Source organism: Acipenser ruthenus, chromosome 32, assembly GCF_902713425.1.
Source record: "Acipenser ruthenus chromosome 32, fAciRut3.2 maternal haplotype, whole genome shotgun sequence".
Lineage (NCBI taxonomy): Eukaryota > Metazoa > Chordata > Actinopteri > Acipenseriformes > Acipenseridae > Acipenser > Acipenser ruthenus.
In genome coordinates this window covers 14203757-14229245 of record NC_081220.1, presented here as the reverse complement: position 1 = coordinate 14229245, position 25489 = coordinate 14203757, and the positions used below count along the sequence as shown (strand labels likewise).

At 36.9% G+C, this 25489-nt stretch overlaps 1 long non-coding RNA gene across 2 annotated transcripts; it reads left to right on the top strand.

The window, feature by feature from the left end:
- Window positions 1-13846: 13846 nt before the first annotated feature.
- LOC131703228 (uncharacterized) lies at window positions 13847-25482 on the top strand. 2 transcript variants are annotated; one of them, XR_009309732.1, is made up of 4 exons: window positions 13847-14051; window positions 18012-18058; window positions 21860-21913; window positions 25345-25482. It is a non-coding gene; the product is annotated as an uncharacterized LOC131703228 (long non-coding RNA). The 2 variants fall into 2 exon arrangements; XR_009309731.1 differs by having other exon boundaries at window positions 21860-25482.
- Window positions 25483-25489: the final 7 nt, after the last annotated feature.

Genomic DNA, 25489 nt, shown 5'->3' with positions numbered 1-25489 from the left:
TTTTTTTAATATTTCAAAATTGTATCTATTGTAAAAAATAATCATAATAATAATCGTTGCATGAGAAATCGATTATATAACAGAAAGGCATTTCCACTGTATGTACGATGCATTTTTCACTGTGTTGTTTTATGTATTGTTTTTTACTGTACATCATGTATGATGCATTTCTCTGTATTTAAAGTATTATGCATTTTCAATGTTGTTACTGCATCTTGTGAAGCGCTTTGTGAGGGTGCTCCGCTATGAAAGGCGCTATATAAAATAAAGATTGATTGATTGATGATCGATTGATTTCAAAAGATATCATTTGTGCGCAGTGCGGTTATAAACTCTTCAAACGCACACGTGATCCACAGCGCCAGCTATTAAATACATAACAGGGCTGAATTTAGAAATTAAAAACGCTATAAATACAATGACAAGTGTGTCGACTATAAAAGCCTTTTTTTAATGTCTTCAATGTTGAAGAAAAAAAGGCTTTTTTGTCGAAACGTTTGTCTTTGAATCGATTGCCTGTCTTGCATGTTTAAATTCAACACCATTGAGTTGCATATATAAACAGATAGATAGATAGAGAGAGATAAATAGATAGAGAGACAGACAGACAGACAGACAGATAGATAGATAGATAGATAGATAGATAGATAGATAGATAGATAGATAGATAGATAAATATCACACACACATACACATTGTAGCTTTGAATATAAACATGATATTGTGTATTGCTCTTTCTTTCCGTTATTTATCGGCTAAAGAACTAATCAATATATTTTGTGATTGCGTATTATTTACTTCAGCAAACTCGCTATAGGTAGCCACAGCACGTGCATATAAAGACTTTACTGTCAGCGATAAGTCGGCTCTTCAAAAGCAATACATTATATACTGTTCAAAACACTAGCCAGTAACCTGTCATAAAAATAAATCCTTAAAAAGGAGATCGAATTCTAATATAGGGGTTCTGACAGTACGCGAGAGAACTGTCTTAACGCGAGACACCAGATCGGGATCAACTCAAAACCAGACAGCCATTTGCTATGTGCGTTCCTCGAAAAAAAATATATTTCTCGACAAAACCTTAGCGTTTCAATGGATATTGTTCTGCAGAGGGAGTAAACTCGATTGAGTTACTATACTGCGTGCAACTAAATTCGACGATTCGCCTATTTTTTTTAAACGTGTCAATATAGAAAAATAATCAGAAAACGACACAAACTTCTTAAATCTTTTGAAGTTTTTTTTTTATTCAGAATTTCGCGGTTATGTGGTTCGCTGCCCAATACAAACCCGTGTATTGAGTTTAACGTGGCTCTTCCTTCTTGGTTAGACTGTATATTTCAACCACAGCATTTTGTAAGTTTACGCAGTAAAAGACGCCCGCATGACGTCATACAGCCATCTAAAATGCGTTCGTTTCAGGTAGTTTGTATGGGAATGAATGACGTCACATTAACTTTAGCTCTAAGTATTCTTACTGAGCTGTATAATCAAATAAACGAGAAGGGCATACTGTGTGTATACATGTATGTGTATTTAGATAGCCTATTGCATTTAACATCATGTAACCAAATAAACTACAAAATGATACCGCAAAAAAAAAGAAAGTCTTAATAGCAGTACAGTATTTCATGTTAGATTTCCAAATGTCACTTGTTTTAATTGTTGTCAGTTTCTCGTTGTTAAGTATATGGAAAACTATACAAAGCGGCGGTGTGTAATTCAATATGTTAACAAGGGAACATTATTCAGCAGCTTTCATTGGACTCTATGAAGCAAAATTAATTTATGCTATATGGGGATGCAAAACTTATGGCGATAGATAGATAGATAGATAGATAGATAGATAGATAGATAGATAATCGATTCAGTGCTGTAAGAATCACTGCCCATCGCTTTCTTTCCCATCACTCCAGCGCTCTGAACCCGGCTGTATGTTTACCTCGCTAATTGGTCCGGCGCACTGTTTGGGAAACGGACATAGTTTAAGTGGGGGCGCCCCTTTTGTGAGCTGGGGGAGAGAGGCAAAATACCCCCCCCCCCCCCCCCCCCCTTCTTCCTTCTCTAATATCAGCGTGTGAACCGCCAGTCTTGAAACTTCGCGCTCTCTCATTGGCACGGTTGCATGTGTTTGCAATTGAGAACGCTCCCTGTTTTTTTTAATTTATGCGCATATTAATTGTTCGCTATTGTAATTTGGCACCGTGGGACCCGACATGCAAATGAACCGTGTGCGTGGATGTGTGAGAGCGGGGATTAATTCGATGTGACTCAGTTTTTTGGGGGTTTTGTTTTGTTTTGTTTTATTTTGTATTCTAAAACCGGCGGCACTGATCAGATATACAGCCCTGTCTGTGCCGTACACGGCCTCTCCGTTACGCGGTGATGACGTCATGTTAGGAGGCTGTGTGGTCCAGTGGTTAAAGAAACGGGCTTGTAACCGGGAGGTCCCCGGTTCAAATCCCACCTCAGCCACTGACTCATTGTGTGACCCTGAGCAAGTCACTTAACCTCCTTGTGCTCCGTCTTTCGGGTGAGACGTAGTTGTAAGTGACTCTGCAGCTGATGCATAGTTCACACACCCTAGTCTCTGTAAGTCGCCTTGGATAAAGGCGTCTGCTAAATAAACAAACAATAAACAAACCGTGCTTCGGATGAGACGTCAAACAAACAAGCTCCTATTGGAAGTGACTCTGCAGCAGCAGCAGCAGCAGTTGTTGATGATGCATAGTTCACCCCCCTAGTCTCTGTAAGTCACTTTGGATAAAAGCGTCTGCTAAATGACTCATTAATAAATAATAATAATAACTAATAGCACCGCACCGCAGTGGCGCCTGCTGTCTGTCAAGGTTTCTGCGCATGTCAGGTCCCATTCTTCTGTTCAGTGTCACATACCCACACGCGCAATCCTTCGATGGATTTGATTGATGGCTTTGAGTTCGAGCTGCGGTCCGGCTTTCTATTCTCTCAAAGCCCTTGGAATAGGAAGGCGAGTTGCTGGTTTTATTTAATATATATATATATATATATATATATATATATATATATATATATATATATATATATATATATATATATATATATATATATATATATATTCGCTGGCTAAGCCACGAAAGACGCTATAAAAAACAAGATTGATTAATTGGCCGTTTGACTGACACGTATATATATTTTTTTATTACTATCAATAATTCTTCAAAATAATGTTTCATGTTTAACGTTCCAATCGCAGTGTCTGACCACGAATTAACGATTAATACCCTAATAACATCAAGCAGCCACTTCTCATCATTATAGAAGTCCTTCTAAAGCTTTGTATTCATATATATAGCAGACGTTTTTCAAGAACACCCAACGTTTAGCTGTTTTCTCAGTTAATATTATTATTATTATTTTTATTAATGACCGATTTAAAAGGAAATAAAAATAAAAACACTCTTTTCTTATAACTTCCACTTTTTTCAAATTTTCAATTTTAAAAAGAAGCACGCCTACAATAATAATAAAAAAAACAGTTATAATTAATTTAATACACCTGTTAAATGAACGTCAGTTTCTATGCAAGGCACAGTAGAACACAATTAGTAATTCACATAGAAACGGGCAACATGTCCCTCTGATTTGTATATGAAGCAGGTAATCGACGATCTGGGATATATATTCAGTACTTACATGTATTTTAAATATGTGTGCTTCGTGATTATTTATAGTGTTTGGGTTAAGCGTATATATATATATATATATATATATATATATATATATATATATATATATATATATATATATATATATATATATTGCTTTTTTATGCTTTAATAAAACATACGCACGTGTTCATAATTATATATTGAATAACACACACACGTATGCGAGGAAGACTTACACATTTTACAAGGTACTGTTTAGCTTCGCTTGCCTTAACTGTCCAGTAATAAACGCAGCTCTCTCGTGTATTCTTAAAATCCCTAATCACATCCAAGCCACCGAAATACCCTTTAAAAAAAAAAACTAAATAAAAAACAAACAAAAAAAACTACTAAAAAAACTATATATATATATATATATATATATATATATATATATATATATATGTGTTATTGAATACAAATACAAGATAATGTTGTTCTCTTGCAACTGCGCGCTCCGGGGATGTATTTCATAAAGCTGCATTTGCATTCACAGGGAAATCTGTCCCAGCGTGTTTCTTCACGACAAAAAAAAATAACAAATCAATAAATAAAACGAAATATGATACAGAAATCGGTGCGGCGCGTCTATGCTACGATTAAAATGATTTAAATTCTCCTGTAAAAACACATGCGGAGAAACCGCGCACGTCTACAGATTACACGGATACTCCGCGGCAGCTCCGACTATACTGTACAAAAAACAACAAGGGCGTTTGAGACATGCAACATACATACATACATACATATATACATACATATATATATATATATATATATATATATATATATATATATATATATATATATATATATAGGGTATTTGTGTTTTATGTAAAGACAGTTATGAGATTAAATTTAGGCAAAGGAAAATGCTAAATATGCTAAAATAATGGAGGCTATATTTATTTTATTATCAATATGATGTCATTGATATGAGTGTATGTGTTTAAAATATGCTAAAAAATAATATATAAAATTATATATATATTAATACATTTTTTTAGCATATTTTAAACACATACACTCATATCAATGACATCATATTGATAATAAAATAAATAATACAATTAGAAAGGAACAGAAGATCGTTACATCATTTACTACGTATTAGATGACATCACAAACCCATGAACAGATTTCTATAGCTATAAGTGAGTGTACAGTTCTACCAAAAGCCTTCAAACACCTCCGCTGTTTGTTTTCAACCACGCTTTCCCTTGACCGAGGCGTGTTAAACATAGAGAAACCTTGAGAAGCTGAGCAAAAAAAACTTTATCTATCAAAAAGAAAAAAAGGTCATGTACAGAAAAATCTGAAAATTGACTAAAAAAAACAAAACAATGATATCATTGTTCAAGCCACTGTTACAAGAAAAAACAGTCCCGGAGGATGATGTCACGGTGATGTCACGATGACGTCAAAACAGAACGTTCATTCCAAGAGGTTCCAAAGTGCCTCATTTGATGAACGAATTCGCGTTCTTTTTGCTTCCTGGCTGCATTAGCAGCGATTTATAACCACACATGGCGATGCCTTCTGCAGCGTGGTCACTTGGTATAGTTTGGTTTCTCCAAAGTACCTGTTTGTTCAACTTCACGCAGCCAATGCGGTACACTGTCCCTTTACTGGTGCTCATGAACAGTGAATGAAGATTGTGCCCCTCTGTTGCGGATGTATTTACAAGTGGCACAGCGTGACCTGTTGCATGGAAATGACCCTTTAAGGCCGTCACGCGTGGGTCGCATGTTACTGTGGACTAAACGCTCTCTTAGATTGCTGAAACAGAGCAGACGTGTGTAGATAAGGGGAGACACAAACTAATCAAAAAATGTGATCCGTATTTTGTAAAGGGGTCAGAACGGGTATGTACCCAGCCCTTCTATTGGGACGCCAGGATTCATCCAGTTCGGACTGGAAAAGCCCCAAACCCACTGCGCTGAATCCAGTTACAGGACCAGGCGTACCGTCCGAACCCTGTTTCTTTTTTTGATCGCTTTATCCCATGAAGCGCCGTTGTCCTGTTATTTAAATCTGATTACATTGCATTTCGACTTTAGCGGTTAAAATCAGAACAAATTAACACAGGTAGATACCGGTTAAAAAAGGCTCCACACAATGACAGTGTAGCCTGTTCTCAAATAAGGACAGTGACACTTAATGGGGTGAGAATGGGATATACAACACACCACATGTTATACATGTAAATTAAAAACCTACACTTAAAAAAAACACTTGTTTTCTTTGGCTTTTGGTAATTATTATTATTATTATTATTATTATTATTATTATTATTATTATTATTATTATTATTATTATTATTATTATTTAGTATAACTTCTAGTGGGTGTTTCACATGCATGTATATACTGTAATGGCTTTTGTATGAACTCTCGTTTAAAAATTGCTTTTTAAAATGCTGTTTCTAATGTAGTTTTTATTTCATGTATCAGGTGTTATTAGCAATTGCTGATGTATGTTGCGCTATGTGGGAAAAGTTCTATATAAAAATACAATCGATCGATTGATTGATTGATTGATACACGTTCCTCACTCGAATTCTCTGCTTTTGTTCCCAATCGGACACAGACGACAGGCTAGCATTAAATAAAACGTAATCCACGCCCGCTCTTTAGAAACAAAAAAGGCGTTTCTCGCAGAAGCCTCAATATCCTATCAGAAAAAAAAAATGAAAACACAGAAAACGGACAGTGAAATGCTACAGCCAATTAAGAACACGAAAAACAAAATTAACCAAACCTGACAATGTGCTTTATATAAAAACGTGCCACACACACACAATTTATAGATAGATAGATAGATAGATAGATAGATAGATAGATAGAGATACTTTTTTTTACTTTTTTAAAAAACTTTATTTAACAATTAAATAAAATACACAAAATCAATATTTATAAAACATATTATCACGAAATCAATTCAGATCCACCCAAGGTGAACAAAACAATACATAAAATATTATGGACGCATAAAAATTCACATCACAGATACTCCTCCAGATCACCATCCTTAACAGCACACAACACACTGTCTACACACCAGACGTCCTCAAACATTGCTAGATAGATAGATAGATAGATAGATAGATAGATAGATAGATAGATAGATAGATAGATAGATAGATAGATAGATAGATAGATAGATAGATAGATAGATAGATAGACAGACAGATATCAGACACAGCCATTATAAAATACATTGGTGTGTTAACATTTAATAATCCACTTAAAAATCTCTGCATATAATATTGAAATGACGTTCTAATATTGTTACGCTTCAAGTAAGAGTGAAGATGTAAACAGGCCCACGCGTGTCCCGATAATGATTGGAGGGAGGCGCGTGGGTCACGTGGAGTTGTAAAAATTACCCTTTGGAAAAAAATCTGCAAATTTTTTAAAAAAAACAGAGCTTTTACTACATGTATAACCACACAGCTTGACACAGCGTGCGTGCTATATATAAAAATAATAATAATACATGCACATACCAAATATGCAACATTTACAGATGATTTGCAAATCGTGTAAGTATCCCAAATATTTCATATGCAAACATGCATGACATGTGCCTGTATGCAAAAAAAAAACAAACAAAATTCATCGTATGAACTGCCTGTATTAGGGTCATATGTTATACAGAACAAGCGAATTCATAGGGATATTGCAATGGCCGCTATAGCAATACACTCAGCTCGTTGTCTGTTTTGTGACCGCTATAGCAGAATATTAACCCCATAGCTGTGCGTTTGAATGGTGCGGCTCGCTTTTATCTTATTTAGCTGTAATTTAGGGTTACCATATGGCTCCAGATTAACCGGACGCTGTGAGACAGAACGGGATTTCAAACTTGCCCCTAAATTGAAATAAATGAAGGTGTAAATGAACCATCCTTAGCTACAATTAAGAATGGTGATTAAATACCCCCATGCGCGTCAAATAATTGTATTATACTAAGAATGAATTGCAGCCAGTCGCTATTTTTTTCTGTTTGTTAAAATTCAATCGCCCATATTATTCTGCAAATACAATCGCATCGTCATCTCGTTGCTCTATCGATAAATTAGATATTCGTTCATTAAGATCTGATCAGAAGCAGCTGATCCGTGTGAATTGTTTGCTGCGACCAAGCAATTCCACCACAGCAGGATTAATCTCAGCAAAGGTGGAGCTCATTTATACGTGAATTACTTTCAATTTAGGGGGAATTTTGAAATCCCGGTCTGTCTCAAAGCGTCCGGTTAATCTAGAGCCATATGGTAACCCTATGTAATATGATCAAACACCTCTAGATGCATAATGAAATAAGACTAGGTGTGTGCGGTGATAAAGGACACAGGGGGAGGACACGGGCGTCTCCGGGCATGTTCGGGTGGGGTTTCTGTGTGGTGTTATTTATTAGTTAGTTAGTTAGTTTTGTATTTTAAATGGACTCTGGACTCTTAACCAGAGGGCCGTGGGTTCAATCCCAGGTGGGGGACACTGCTGCTGTACCCTTGAGCAAGGTACTTTACCTAGATTGCTCCAGTAAAAACCCAACTGTATAAATGGGGAATTGTATGTAAAAATAATGTGATATCTTGTAACAATTGTAAGTCACCCTGGATAAGGGCGTCTGCTAAGAAATAAATAATAATAATAATAATAATAATAATAATAATAATAATAATAATAATAATAATAATAATAATAATAATAATAAGTTAGCTATGAAGACTTTTGTCCTTTCAGATATCTCTTTTCAAAAAGATGATCAATATATTATATTACATGAACATTATTATTTTTTTTTTTGTATGTGTTTCATGCAGTTGAGTCGATGCTGCTCCTGTGTGAGATGCGTATCCTAGTGATTTACACGCACACACTGCGGGTAACACACACGCCACTATACAAACAGCACTGTTATATTCCGATTCATATCGTTGCATTTGAAAAGCACGATCTACGTCTTCAGAGTGTGTGTCTATTTTTTATTCTCTGGCCTCTTGAAGAAAAAAAAAAAAACAGCGCTGATACCAAATGGTTTAATCGTGCAGTGTCATTTATTTGAATATCTGCAGAATCAATACGCTGTTTTGCAGGTTGCTGGTGAAATAAAGACAACAGTTTCAATTGCGTTACTGCCTCGCTCACAACGTTTAGAAAACTACAGATCACTACGATGAGCTATTGGCAATTGGTATAATTCTGTACATTGAGATTTGTTTGTGTGTATGTGTGTGTAATTATACACACACACACACACACACACAAATTACGATTAGCCAATGTATAACTGGGGCGTTCAGAACCAAAAATTCTCTCTCTCTCTCTCTCTCTCTCTCTCTCTCTCTCTCTCTCTCTCTCTCTCTCTCTCTCTCTCTCTCTCTTTCTTTCTCTCTCTCTCTCCGCCATTTGCCCATTTGAAAATTGCATGTTCTGCGCTTCATTTGCATATATGCTAATGTGTTTTAATTGCTGCATGACATTGGAATGCATGGTTTTTTTTTTGCATTGTATAATATTAAATCAGATCTCACACACACACACACACACACACAGACACACACACACACACACACACACACAGACAGACACACAGACACACAGACACACACACACACAAACACACACACACACACACAGAGACACACACACACCACACACACACACACACACACACACACAGACACACACACACACACATTATATATATATATGATGCTATGTTCAAGTAGGTAACATTGGCACGCCCCTCATAATAACAGTAATAATTGCAAAAAGATAAAGAAAAGTTATTGATAGATTTTTTTTCTTTCTGTAATTAATATAAACCTGCAAATAATGCACGATGACCCACACTAAAAAAAAAATAGCGAAGCCTGACGCAATCTATAGTAAAATCTATCGGAATATAATTACATCGCTGCTTAGCTTTCTCTACTAATGAGCAAATTACACAGAAAAAAAAACAGAAGTCTGACTCACATGGTTTGGGGATGGGGGGGTTAGGGGGGCGTGTTATCGGCTTCTATGGGGTTCAATATGAGCAGATTTAAGCGGACAAAGGAGAAAGGGCTTTGAGTCGCTGAACACGTTTCACAAACCCAGACAACGGGTTCAATTTATCGGAACTGGTGAGAAAATACTTTTAAAAAAAGGACAAGGATAAAGAAAAAAGACCCTCATTGAAGGCGGTCTGGATGAGCTAGATCTTCATTTGAAACCCAATCACGCCAGACCGGAGCCAGACCAGCACAGAACCTACAGTAGCCGCTATTCAACCTGTGCGTTACTTATATATGGAATGCATCGATTCACAGTGTAAATGTACGCGGTCTATATGACAGCCCTGGACTATTCAAACATACAGCTACCATTACAGTTTCTGTTGACCTGAGCATCTCTGTCACGTAAAATATATTTATTTCATAACGCATCAATTATTATTATTATTATTATTATTATTATTATTATTATTATTATTATTATTATTATTATTAAAAGTTCTGGCAGGCACAACTTCTCAAACTCCATAAAAGTGTTTTTAAAAAAATATAATTGAAAAATAAAATTGGGGTTATCCTGCATGGTGTTGGAATGCGTTTGTTTACAGCGCAATCGCCCCTGTTATGAAGCGATACGAATCGTTGCGTATGGCTGTGATTGTATCGTGGCTGTAATTGGTAACGCAGTGCCATCGTGTTGAGTGAATGCGCCTCCCTATGGCAGTGCGTTTCCTAAACAGACACGCACACACCATTATAAAGCAGTGATGGTGGCAGATTATCATGCGTTCAGAAATCAAAAGGCAAATACTATGCGCGCTGTGCGCATGTGCTAGAACACACCACTGCTGCTGTAGTTCTGATTGAATGTGCGAAATCAAACCGCTATGACTGAATCTTGGAAAATCGTCAATATAGGCAAATTAGTAGTGATTGTATAATTGAATTGATGCCTTTAATAGGCCGCCCATGCAATTCATTTAAAACAGTAAAGAGAAAAGGAACACAGAGCCACACACGGTAAAACGCAGGAGACTTTTTAGAAGTGGTTTAAGACGCCTGATTAAAGCACAGAGCGGTCTGACATTTTCACACACGAGTGTGTTTCTATATCCCTGATAACTGAGCGGAGATTGAAATTCTCACACACAGAGGTGTTTTCATGCAGGCGGGTATTTAAAGGATATCAATGACACATCTGGAGGTGTTCGGATACATGGGCACACGACTGTACATATGGAAGGATTTTAATTATGGCGTTGCCAGCAGCTTTTAGGATAGATAGATAGATAGATAGATAGATAGATAGATAGATAGATAGATAGATAGATAGATAGATAGATAGATAGATAGATAGATGGATGGATGGATGTAAAACGGAACTTGAAATACATTGACAAACGTTTTGGACAGAAGTCTTCACAAACAAAACAAAACAAAACCCTTTAGCTGTTGGTGTTGCATGTCGATGGACTGAACACATCCTGGACAGGAAGTGCCTCGCTGACTTCCGCCTCCTTTCTAAGAGTCACGTGGGCTACGAGGCAGAGATTAAACAACATGTTGAAAGGATAGCAGGTGTCAAGAAGATAATAATAATAATAATAATAATAATAATAATAATAATAATAATAATAATAATAAGGGTCTTGGAAGCTTGTATTTGTGATTTTTTTTTTGGTAATCCTAACTTGTTGCATCCTAGTTCATATTGTACTTGAGCAGTATAATTTGTACTTACTGTAAACTATATTTAAATATTAATTTTTTTATTGTAAACCTGCACTGCCCTGTAAATTCATAATAATAATAATAATAATAATAATAATAATAATAATAATAATAATAATAATAATAATAGATAAAATATACAGTCGATTATCTTCCAACAATAGTCACAACAGCCCTGATATAAGAGAACTCAGCTTTCGTTATAACACACGGAAATATAATACAATGTCAACACGATATTAGCGAGCTGCAGAGCGTCAGAAAGAGGCTGGTTATTTCACAGGCCCGAGTGACTGTCGACAAGTAAGCCATTGTAGTCTGGCGGTAGACCTCAATGAACAGAGACATTGCGTGCGATAGTATCTGCCACAGATAACTTGCATCGCATATATTGCACATTTGCCCTGGTGTTGCGGTTTCTTGGCAACGGCTAGTGTCTAGTCGAAGGCAAAAAAAAACTAACATTAGTGTAGGGGTTCAGGGGAGGGAAAAGGGTTTTTTTTTTTTTGATAATGAACTTGAGACATCTCATCAACATTCATTCAGCAGTTGAGTCTTGTCAACTTTGGAGAGTCTCCGGGTTCCCAGGGACCTGGGGATGGGGGTGGGAGAAAAGCGAGTCAATTGTACATTTTCTACGGCCCATTAGACGCTCCGGGACTCCTTCCAAAGCCAGCGCCCGAAAAACACTCCCTTGGTTACCAAACACGGGCCAAGTCCTGTCGCGGCTAAAACACGCGGCGGGCGATATGAAGAAACGTTGGAACAGTAACTGTTTTTTTTTTGTTTGTTTGTTTTTTTTACAGTTTAATATTTTAGCAAGGTGTCCCAAAAAGAAATGGCGTGGGGACGACGAATTTTGAGGGGGACGGGGGGGGGGACGGGGGGGGGGGGGGGGGGGGGGGATCCAATACACTGAAACAAGTTAGTGGTCTTTAGAAAGTGGCGCTCTTGTGTGTGTCTCCTATAGAACAAGTAATGTATTCAAAAGGAGATTTTGGTCCCCGAGATGTGATTATTATGATAATCAGCCCAACCCCAGACCCCCAGACCCCCCCCCCCTCCCCTCTCTCGTGTTCTCTCTCCTTATCCCCAGTCTGTAGGTCTGAACTGAACTTGGTATTTAAGATAGAAGCCGATTTCCACGGTGTGACCTTGCAGGCTCGCGGTCGCATTCCTAGAGTAAGCGGGGAGTGTGTGTGTGTGTGTGTGTGTGTGTGTGTTTGTGTGTGTGTGTGTGTGAGTGTGTGTGTGTGTGTGTGTGTGTTTTTTTGTGTGTGTGTGAGAGAGGAGGAGACGGGGGACGATGGGACGCTTCTGTAAGACTCTATGGTTCTTGGATACACATTGAGGGGTTGCTAGAAACGTATAGTTTCACTTTTAAATAAAACATACATACATCATGTGAAAAAAAGTTATTTGGATGTTCACACAAGGCGATTAATATATATATATATATATATATATATATATATATATATATATATATATATATATATATATATATATTCTGGAAAAAAGCCCTTTATATGTTTAGTGTGCGCATCTAATCAAACCGCTGGAACTGAAAATCTTGGAAAATCGTCAATATAGACAAATTAATAGCGATTGTCTAATTAAATTGATGACTTTAATAGGCCACCCATGCAATTCATTTAAAACAGTAAAGAGAAAAGGAACACAGAGCCACACACGGTAAAACGCAGGAGACTTTTTAGAAGTTGTTTAAGACGCCTGATTAAAGCACAGAGCGGTCTGACATTTTCACAGAGTGTGTTTCTATATCCCTGATTACTGAGCGGAGATTGAAATTCTCACCCCCAGAGGTGTTTTCATGCAGGTAAATATATAAAGGATAGCAATCACAAAGCGTGAGGCGTTCTAATAAATATACACACTGTATATAGGTATATATCTACGCCTTTACATCTCAATAATAATAATATGAATAATACTAAATTAATAATACTAAGTAATAATAATAATACCTTCAAAAGCAGAGAAGAATATCAATAGGCTACAGTAATGCAACACTATAGCATTGGAAACAGGCAAGACTGACACAGAAAAGAAAAGGAGCGAGAAGCGATTTGAAATTAAAGATTCTGAACAGACTTCCAGTATTGGGGGGGGGGGGGGGGGAGAAAAGGCGCGAATCAGGAGTCATTTGAAATGCGAAAGGCAGGCAGAAAATGACAGCAACAGAAAGAGAGGGAGGTGAGGAGGAGGAGGAGGAGGAGGAGGAGGGGAGGGGGATATATTTACTCCTTTATATTATTTTGGGGGCTACATTTCAGGAGGTGGGGAGTCTTCCCGCGCCGTGTCATCGATGGGACGGGCCAGCGGTGGGTATATTTCAAAGCGTGTGAGACGCCAGAACATATTCAATATATTTTTTTTTTAAGAGATGGGAGAGGGAGATTATACAGACGACGCGACCGGCACACGAGCTTGCTTTGCGGGAGGAGAGAGAGAGAGAGAGAGATTGAGAGAGAGAGAGAGAGAGAGAGAGTGAGAGCGCCTGCGCATCAGCGTTCACTGCTTTTTACACCGACCTGCTGGTTGGGATGGATGGACGTGCAACGCTTTCTACCCTCGCTGCCTCGCCTGCAAACCGAAGGGTAAGTACGGCAATTATCACACTTTATGAACACACAATAGCGGTTTAGTGTCTTATCGGCAAAACCCAACCCGTTTTAGTCTTGTTTTTTTTGTTTTTTTTTTGGGGGGGGGGGCAATTACATCAATAGCACCGGCTGATCGGTGCAAGCAAGCAGTATTCTCGCCTGTAGTGTTGTATAGAGCGTACAGCGTCGTTTTATGATGAATCATAAACATTGACATATTTGGCCGTGCCATACCCTCGTTTATCCACCGTATCAGACTGCACACAACTGATGCGTTTAAATACCTTTTTCTAACGGAAAATACCAAAAGTGTTACTACCACGCTTCTAGAAAGAGGTCGAATAGAAAGGGCGTGTGATCCGCTCGCTCCCTTCTCTGAAATTCAAATATGCACCCTGTAGTTTCAAACGGTGGCAAAACTGAAGTCTCCCCAAATCCGACACACGCGGTTTATAATCTGGAAAGAGCAGCGAGGCCAGAAACTGTCCGATTCCAAAAGCGAAGAAGACGATCGCCGTTTAACTGTAAGGAAACATGACCTGTCAGATTGCGAAATCTGTCATTGAATTCCTATATATATATATATATATATATATATATATATATATATATATATATATATATATATATATAATGGCCGAGATGTGCGTGCGTGCAGGCAAAGTTGAAATGCGCAACGATTTCATGTGCATGGATAAACAGAGGCGTCTTTGAAAAAGCAAAAGCATTCAGTTAGTTGAGATATTGCATTGCAAAAACCGTCTGTCCCATTTTCTCGTATACCTGCATAACCTATACCCGCCCTTATTTATATATAAACATGTTATAGGGTTAAGAAGCTGTGGTATAGAGAAGAATCAATCTATCTGTCTATCTATAGACATATATTTCCAAAATCTGATATTGAATAACACACACACATAACACACACATATAGGTCTATATGTGCTCGAGATATAGCATATATATATATATATATACAAAAATGTATTTGAATATTCGGCAGTTTTAATCTGCACTTTTTATAATATAACTTGCATGCTCATCTGAGATCCGAGACAAATGCAATCTGCCTTTATTTCATCAAAAGATGCGTTAGTTCATCAGGTGTGTTCATTATAGGTCACGTATGAACGTCCATACGTTTCCAATGCGTGTCAGCCGCGTGTGTTTATTATACACGGTGCGCGTCCCATGCATGCAAATGCAAAAAAAAAAAAAAAAAAAAAAAATCCTTTGCATGTCACTCTGCCTCTGCAAATAACCAGGGCTGATTACGTCACGTAGGTTCAAACACCTGCACTCGGCATTCCAGGATTAAACAGCAGAACGTCGACCCTGGACCGCTTATGCAAGACTTTGCAACCTGTTGTGGGGATTCTATATTATATAAAAGAATGGACCCGGATGTTCCTGTGCAAGCTTCGCTAATCAAACATTTGGGTGGAATACTTTTGATGTGCATCGTATTTGCATTGGCTTCGTTTTAGATGAATATACTTATATAATAATAATAATAATAATAATAATAATAATAATAATAATAATAATAATAATAATAATAATAATAATAATAATACACATTGTACTAGATTCAGTTGCTTTGAAGATATATTTCATTTTAAATCATGCGAAGCGTACACAGTTCGTGCAATAGTGGTACAGTATCCTATTCGTGTTTATGTGTTTCGTTTTAAATACAGTGTTCTCTTGAGGGGTGACACATTCCGAAAACACCAAAACGCTTTTTCTTGTTTGCAAAAAAAGTATGTGTTACATTAAGCACACATGGATATCACAGAAACGGTTTAGAAAATGAGTCAGTGTGTGTGTGTGTGTGTGTGTGTGTGTGTATGTGTGTGTCAGTGTGTGCGTGTGTGTGTGTCAGTGTGTGTCAGTGTGTGTGTATGTGTGTGTCAGTGTGTGTGTGTGTGTCAGTGTGTGTGTGTGTCAGTGTGTGTGTGTGTGTGTGTCAGTGTGTGTGTGTGTCTCTGTGTGTGTGCTTAGTACTCCTATGAAAAAAGACACCCACTGACCAACAGTACCCGTTATCCAGGCCGTACACATTCAAAATAACGATACACCTCGTATTTATTGCGTGTTATGTAATAATAGTTAAATTAATAGAAAAAGGGGGGCTTGTTTATAAGCACACTGCGGTCCGTGTTCAACAATGCAATCACAGATCACTCAGAGATTACCGGCTGATTTGCCTGTTTGTTAAAATGTAGGCCTACGAGGAGACGACATTATACCAAGAATATGATTCCTGCGGCAGGCCTGGAACTACTGTAGCTGCGCGCGTCACGTTTCACTGAAGAAAGCATCAGATTTTGATATGGCTTGTGTTGCTGTTTTTACACATAGAACCTTTACTGTCAAAATGACCTATTGCATTTACTTGTAATGTTTTTTTTAAATGCCCGTGAAAATTCTACGTGGTAACTGCATAATATTCCTAAATAGTAGATTATAAAAGGATCCAGATTGAGGATTTTATGTTTTTGTTGTGATCTGATGCTATTTTTTGACTTGAGAATGAAAACGGTTCTATATGAAACCATTGAATGCTATAAAGAACCCTTGAAGAATCTTTTTTTTTTTTTTTTCTAAGAGTATAGAATCAAACAGCGAGTGGTCCGCTGGAAACACAAAGACTTAATATGGGTAGGACAGGTATTAATGTTCAGCTATCGCACCTTATTTAAAATATTATTATAAAACCAACGGCATTTGGACCCGTTTGTGTATTTATTTATCTATATATTTATTTATTTGATTTATTTATTGCAGTAGACCATTTTATTTATTGGCGAGCTATTTCTTCAAACGTCACTACGTTATTAAGTTCAAAACGTGGGGCAGAATGACCTTTTACTGAAGTGTGATATAATAGTGTCTATTATAAAGAGATGTATGTGGAGTAGTGGTCAGGGCTCTGGACTCTTGACCGGAGGGTTGTGGGTTCAATCCCCAGTGGGGGACACTGCTGCTGTACCCTTGAGCAAGGTACTTTACCTAGATTGCTCCAGTAAAAACCCAACTGTATAAATGGGTAATTGTATGTAAAAATAATGTGATATCTTGTAACAGTTGTAAGTCGCCCTGGATAAGGGCGTCTGCTCATAAATAAATAATAATGTAAAACGATGTTAATAGATACACTGTAAAAATGTACCTTATTGACCTGATTTTTTTAAAATCATGGTAAACGTTGTTCAATATTAGTGTAAAAAAAAAATGATGTACCTTTAATAATACGGAAATATACACTAGAATTAATCTCCAAATACAGTTATTAAGTCAATATTAAAGGTATCTTACAGTGTAGATAAAAACAAAGAGAATTTTGAAACTCTTCATCTCCACTGATGGAAATTTTGACTCAGTATTTAGACTTAGTACAGAAAGTTTAAATATATATATATATATATATATATATATATATATATATATATATATATATATATATATATATATATAAAATCGTTAGGATTTTCTCGCTTTTTTAAATTAATTTTTGCATTAGTTACATAACATAACACGACATGACATACGTGCAACAGGACGCAGCTTATTCACCTGTGAAAATATAGGCTTTAATACTGGCTAATGCGCGGGCAAAGGGATGCATGTTGCAATGGCTGCAACCGCACCTCTCCCCTTTAAATAAAGACATTAAAAAAAAACAACCTCCGACTGAAAAGGGAGATTACCAAAAAAAAAAAAAAAACCATTTTCTATAAAAGCAAGGTAGAGACGACTGTACCAGTTTGAATCAAGCGAACTAGGGTTATGCAGTAAATAACAGCACATTGAATCGTTTTTTTTTTATTTTTAACGACGTTACAAAAGCAGGTTGGTGTATTTAATCGCCAAAGCTCCGCTGATTGGTTGACGAAGCGGCGTGGTCGTGTGCTGATTGGCTAACCATACTTATCGTTTGTATTACAGGTACAGTACTGTCCTCCACAACGATGCCTAGAGACCACGTGATGCAGGTAAACCATTTTAGTGCTTTACACAGCACCATTGTTCATTGATTGAAACATTGCATTCCTCATATATACACGCAATCTACACCTTTACCGCATGGGTCGACATGTGACTTACATCACACAGTGGAATGCGGAACGGTCCTTATGACATCACAATGGTTATCAGCGGTTGAGTGTTATCATCAAATCTTTTTTTTTACATCATCACGCGTTGTATACAAGTATACATCGCGCCAGGAATATACACCTGCACAATCGTATTCCCACAACCCCCCTTTTGCCCAGGCTATGAAAAATAACCCTTTTTCTGAGTTGTGCTGTAGAAGTCTCGTTATTGTATTTTTTTTTAACCTTTTCGATATTACCGTTTCAATCCAATGTTCCAAAAGATTGAACCGCGCAGGTTTTAAACAGAACAGGGCTGCAAATAATGAACGCAGTGGAAGACATTATATATATATATATATATATATATATATATATATATATATATATATATATATATATATATATATATATATGAATAAGGGAAACTATTGGTGCAGAACCAAAAAGAAAAAGGTCATGTAGGTCCACAAAAATGTCAATAATAATAATAATAATAATAATAATAATAATAACAATAATAATATCAGGACGTTTCAGACTACAAGCCCATCCTTGAGCTAATTCCTTTTTCACACACACACACACACACACACACACACACACACACACACACACACACACACACACACACACATATATATATATATATATATATATATATATATATATATATATATATATATATATATATATATATATATATAGGCACTTGTGTGAAAACGTCAGACCGCTTTGTGCTTTAAACAGGCGTCTTAAACCACTTCTAAAAAGTCTCCTGCGTTTTACCGTGTGTGGCTCTGTGCTCCTTTTCTCTTTACTGTTTTAAATGAATTGCACGGGTGGCCGATTAAAGGCATCAATTCAATTAGACAAATTTGCCTGTTTTGACGATTTTCAGTCCCAGTGGTTTGATTTCAGACGCGCGACCAATCAAAAACTACAGAAGCAATGGGGGTGTTGGAACACACGCGCACACTATATATAATCCGCCCATTCATATTTGTTAGACATTTGTTTGCTGACAAACACAACTTAAGTTTTTTTTTAGTTGTCATTGTTGTTGTTGTTGTTTTGTTTTTTGTGTTTGTGAGGGCCGAGCTGCTGGAACGTGTTTTTTTTTTCAGAATAAAGCAATCGAGGGAAAATGGTGTGATTTGCAATGGTCACCGCGGTCAGCGTAAATCTCCAAATGCGTTTCTTTAATAATAATCTTATTATGATCGCTGTACACTGCCGAGAGCAAATTGAGATTATGTATTAAATAAGACGTGTCATTTATTTTAGTTTGTTGTAATATTAAGAATAAGAATAAAAAAATTATATTGCATTTACGCATTCTGGAGCTCGAGTTTGTATTTTTTAAATGACCTTTCGATTTTTTTTTTTTTTTTTTGCTTTCAAATATTATAAAATAAAAGCTTTTAAAAGTGAGCTGTTTTTGCGACCCACGACGGGGTTTGAAACAAGACTTGTACACGTGTGGAGTGTGTGTGTTGGTTTAGATATTTCATTTATCATCGTGTAATCAAAGAAACTACAAAATGATATCGCAAACAAAGCCTACCACAATGTAGCCACAACAGTAGAACAGAATTTCATGTCACATTTTCACATTGTTGTTAATAAAGACAAGGCGGCGTGTAATTCAATATGTTAACGTGACATCATTCCAGCAGGTTTCATTCGACTTTATGAATCAACACGAGTTCATTCCACAGGGTGACGCAAACACTTTTGGCCAGAGATGTATTTTGTCGCTAGTTTCAAAATGGTTTAGGTTTTAAGTACATATAACAATCGAAACACATTTGAACCCAAAACCTAACATATTTTTTGATGACCAATTTATGCTCTAATCTGGTAAAAAAAAATCGCATTAAAAATGGGTTTTAGTGAGACCATGTGCTCTTTCTAAAAAAGCAGAAAACGATGCCGGATTCTCGAAACGCGGTGGAATGTTACGTCTCAGTCACCTGTTAAAGCCTCGTTGACTTTTAGTTTATTCAGTCAGTATTACATTTCTGTGTAATATCCTTTGAGAAGTGCCTCGTGTTGTTGTTTAATGAATAAACGTGCCTGGATTTTAATTGCGTTCTCCAGTCTGATGGTAAACATGTGAATTCATTCATATTGTTTACTAGGTGCATTCAGAAGTTTAAAAAAATGTACAAAATTAACCTTATATAATCTATGGTACGGTATACCATTGGAGGGTCGTTTTCTATATTGTACGCGTAATAAACAAAATATATTCAGTTTGAAGATAATCATTATTGCAAATGCAAATAATTTGAATGTTTGTATATATATAACTAATTGAAATACAATATCTTCGATAGATAGGCTGGCTATATATTATGATCACACGCTAATAATACATTGAAGAAAGGTTCCGGACGATTTTTTAAAAAAAAACTGTTAAGCTTGAAATAACCTCAACGTTTTTAAAAAAGATATCTCTGTCGACAAAAATGCTGTACCATTTTGCAACAGTTATGGCTGAGCCCATTATCCCAAAAGAGGTGGTCGAACTACAGTAGTTTAATTAAAACCGCATCCAAGGGCGCCAGCAAACTCCCCTCCGCTCAGAACCGAATGCAGAATTCCATTGATGAGTTGACAGGGTCAATGACGTCACAGCCGCGGCTCCACCAATAGCAGGCGGGGATCGCAGTAGCCTTGTTGGATGAATGAATTAACTGCCCTTTTCTCGCGGTGAGTCAGACAGTGCGTTTGACGGCGCGCTGCGGAGAACCACCGGACCGGGGACTCGACCCGGACAAGACAACAGCGGACTGATCAGATTCGCGAACCGGGAAACAAGGGACCGAACACCGCCGCATTTTCTTTTTTTTTCTGCTGATAGGGAATCCTCGACAAAGGAATTCAACCCACCCAGGTATCAGAGACTGCGGCTGGTAAATGCAGGGTCGCAACACAAGAGAATATTTATATTTCAGTGCCGATCATTTTACAGATTCTATCGTATTTGTTATATACAATAGGGGGTCTGGAGAAATTGACCCTTTTGAGTCCATCTGCAAGTTTAAAGTTAGCTCTCCAATATAGTATTATTATTATTATTATCATTTTCCCTATTTCAGCAGTTGGACCCGGGCGATTAGCCATTGACGCGGGGTAGCTGTCCACTAGCCACGGTGCTGAACCGGAACCGCCGTTTGTTAAAACAGAATTCAGTGCGCGTTCTTAAATTTCAAAACACGGTTGCATGAATCTCAAGATCCATTTATTATTATTATTATTATTATTATTATTATTATTATTATTATTATTATTAAATCAGCTGCGTCGCTTCGATAATCAGAACACATCTTCAGCACGAGCAGAGTGTTCCAATGTCCTAGATATTTGAAAATGACCGTTTTCTTGTCTTTTAGTATCTGCACCTAATATTAATGTTATGTATTTATTTGGTCAGATCAGTATTTTACACTAAGACGCGTGTATTGGTTCTGTTGAAACAACCTTGCAATGCTACAGGGCTGCATTGAGATTCTAGTGTTTTAGGACAAACACTGTGCAACATAAAGGGATTTGAGTATTCTGTATATGCTTTACACTATAATGCGTGTCTATAAAACCAGTTCAATAAAACATCGAAATGTGTTTATAACATGTTTTATATGATATATTTCTAAATGTTGGGCTTTACATTTTTTTTCTCTTTTTATCTAGTTTATCGTGGTTGCTACAAATGTGTCCCTCGTAAGACAACTGTAATCGATGAAGGTAAATATTCGTGTTCTGTATTGCATTATTGATCAATCTTGGCAACGTGTTTCGGAGGGTTTATTTTATTACTTTGGATAATGTAAGGAAAATAAATACCGTTTTCATTTCAGCCCCTAATGCTTTTTTTTAAAAAAAAAACAAAAAAAACAACTCAAATCAAAATAATTCTTCACAGCATGTAAATGCATTGTGCTACAAATCAATTCCACCGTGCAATATATTTAATAATAAATCGGCATGCATGCTGTACCCTTGTTGTATAATATGTGATCACTGTACACGTTTGAAGAAAGTGGCTTTTAACAATAAAAAATATATCTAAAAGATCCGATTGAAACAAAACACACACACATATTAAAATGCTAGTTTATATTTACGTACTGTATTGAAAAAAAATGGTTTTGAATAGACAACACACGTCGAATACCATCAGCAATAATGTACAGAACGATTAAGGAATTTATAATCTATTTATAATCAATCAATCAATCAATCAATCTTTATTTTATATAGCGCCTTTCACAGTAACTAAAAGTTCATTCGTGGTTCAAAGGCAAACAAGTCATTTTTCTTTCTTTTCCTAAAATAATGACTACAAGTAAATTCATGTGTGATTTCTGAAGTTCACATCATGGCTTAAAATTGATTTGAATAATAATAATAATAATAATAATAATAATAATAATAATAATAATAATAATAATAATAATAATAATAATGTTACATCACTATCTCGTGTGTTACTGACTGATACAATAGGGAAAATAAATATTTTAACGATAAATACAGTGACAACCAGCTAACACAAAATTTACAGACAAAATTATCCCGTGTTAGCGGAATTTTGTTTTCCAAACTAGTTTAAAAGACACATTTTATTATCTGATCGCTTGTATGTAGACGGCTCAGACAGATGCGCTGTGTTCTGTTATATAGAGAGTGAATGTCAAATTACGGCACCCAAAACTCTGTGCCGATAGTTTTGTATGTTAGAACATCTTTTATTAAATTGAACTCTTTTTTTAAGCAGTAGAAAATGCACTCTTACTAATAGCGTGCATTTTATTAAAGGTATAATAATTAGAAAAATGATCATAACTGCATCGTCATCTCATGCAAGACTCCACACGTTATTCTTGAAGTTTTTAGTTGAGATCACTCAGCTTTTCAATTTCATTTTTATTTAAAATTTTAAGAGCAGTATTACTCGAAGCATTCTTCCATATATATTTACATTTTAAAAATAGATATTTATAAGTAGCATGTGAGTGAAATATATATATAATATATATTAAAAAAAACCCGACCACCAATGCAAATGAAAATAAACGAATAGAATACAGCGCAGAGTCAAGGGTCTAGATCTATTAAACAGACTGACCATTAACTTTTCATACCAGTGGCTCTTCCCAGTAATAAATATGTGCTTAAGCCTTTAACGCCCGAGCGCTTATGAAAGGACCAAAGCTGCTATATTTATATAACTAGATTCCGTTTCTTGTGCAAAACACTTTTTTCTGTCATAATGTACTGCGTGTGAAATATTCTGGTTTGTGAGGCTGGATTTAATAAACAATAGCATGAAGGGATGGCTAAGCGCTGTATCAGATGCGATACAGACATGGGCATTGCAAGGTTATTATTTTGCGAGGGGTTGCAAGCTATAGCGTTGTCGTTTTAAAACAGGAAAACCTAAGCGCAACGCATCATCAATTATTACTAATTAGTCATTAATAATGCTACAGAGTCACTTCTGATAGGACCTCGCTTTGTTTTGCGTCTCATCCGAAGGACGGAGCACAAGGAGGTGAAGTGACTTGCTCAGAGTCACACACACACACACACACGCAGTGAGTCAGTGGTTGAGCTGGGATTGAACTGGGAGCTTCCAGTTAAGAATCATCTCACAGCTGGATCCACTCCACTGGTCCGGTTGCTTCAAAATCCGGTCCGTGCCACACCGAGATGCTTCCTCTGCAGTGAATGCTGAGCGATAGGAGAGGCGGGTCTCTGAGACCCCGCCCCCTTTGAAAGAAGACCCGGCCATGGGACAGTGATACCAGGTGGGGCTTATAAGGACAAATCACAGCCCAGAATAGGGTATAGAAAGGGGCGCACGGATTCGATCGCTTGGCATCTTTCACACTGGTGTTTTTTTGGTGCATCTGCTAGGATATGGGTTTAGCTTGATATGACAATAGGGTGGACTACAGCTGTGACCAAAAGTTTTGCATCACCACCCTGTAGAATGAACTCATTTTGTTTCATAAAGTCGAATGAAAACCTGCTATAAATAATGTTAACATATTGAATTGCACACCACCGCTTTGTAGTTTTCCATACTTGACCACAATGGAAAAAAACTGACATTTTGAAATCTAACATGAAATACTGTGCTACTATTATGGCTTCCTTCCGGTAGACTTTTCTTTTTTTGCGATATCGTTTTGTAGTTTCTTTGATTAAATGATGTAAAATAAAAATATCTAAATTATGTTCATATCAATGTCCTATCGTAAGTGACTCTGCATATAATGCGCAGTTCACAGCCTACCTCTGTAAAGCGCTTTGTGATGGTGGTCCACTATGAAAGACGCATATGTCTCAACCCTAAAATTCTCGGGGATGCAAAACTTTTGAGCACAGCTGTAGCTGAGTAGAGTGGACCCGCGGGTTGGTGAGGTGTCACACTATGTTGCCTCTCGTTTTGAGTTTTCGCTTTCGTTGAATCTCGTGTACAGTTCTCTAATCCTCAAATCGAACACATTCTTGCTATTTCTGTGTTCTTTAACAACAGCAAAATAATACTTTGTGCCGCACTGAATGTACATTTGAAAACAATAACATTTCAAAGCTTCAAACTCAGCATCCGGTTTTTCTAGCTATCAAAGCAGCGTTATTGTTTGCGTCGCTAACTTATCGACCTCAAAAAAAAAAAAAAAAAAAAAATGCCAAAACGGATTTCTTTTGAGTTAAGGTGGGAGAAAGCAGTAACCAACGAGTGTGTCACAGTTTGCCAGCGCATCAGACCACAATCCACACAGCATGGAGGATCTTACACCGGCAACACTTCAAAACATTAGCCGCAACTCCAGCATGAATTCCAGCTGAATACCACAGCAAGAACGCCTGATAATCCCACGCACTGCCTCCTGAGTTCTGCAGTCATTCACCGTGAATTCAGCCCTTGCTATAATACACGTGGATTGAATGAATTACCCGTGTTCCTTTGCAACAGATTGAGCATTCAAATATAAAACTCCAGGACGGACAGAAAAAAATGGCCAACACATAATTGGAGATACGAGTCAAACGTATTTCCTTGTTAAAATCAGTTTGACTGTTACTTCAGAGAAAGATGGAAGCGTCACTCTTCTGTTAATATAGAAGTCTCAACCCTGTTTTCTCTGTCTTCTTTCACTTGCTAGGTGCGGGCTCTGCCAGCCATGCTGCTTCCAGAGGAGGACAGGCTAGGGGTTGGTTGTTATCTTTGGTTATCTAGCTGTATGAGTGTTGTACATTCTTCATAAAGCTAGATAACCGAAAGTAACAAGAATCCCATTACACTCCTGA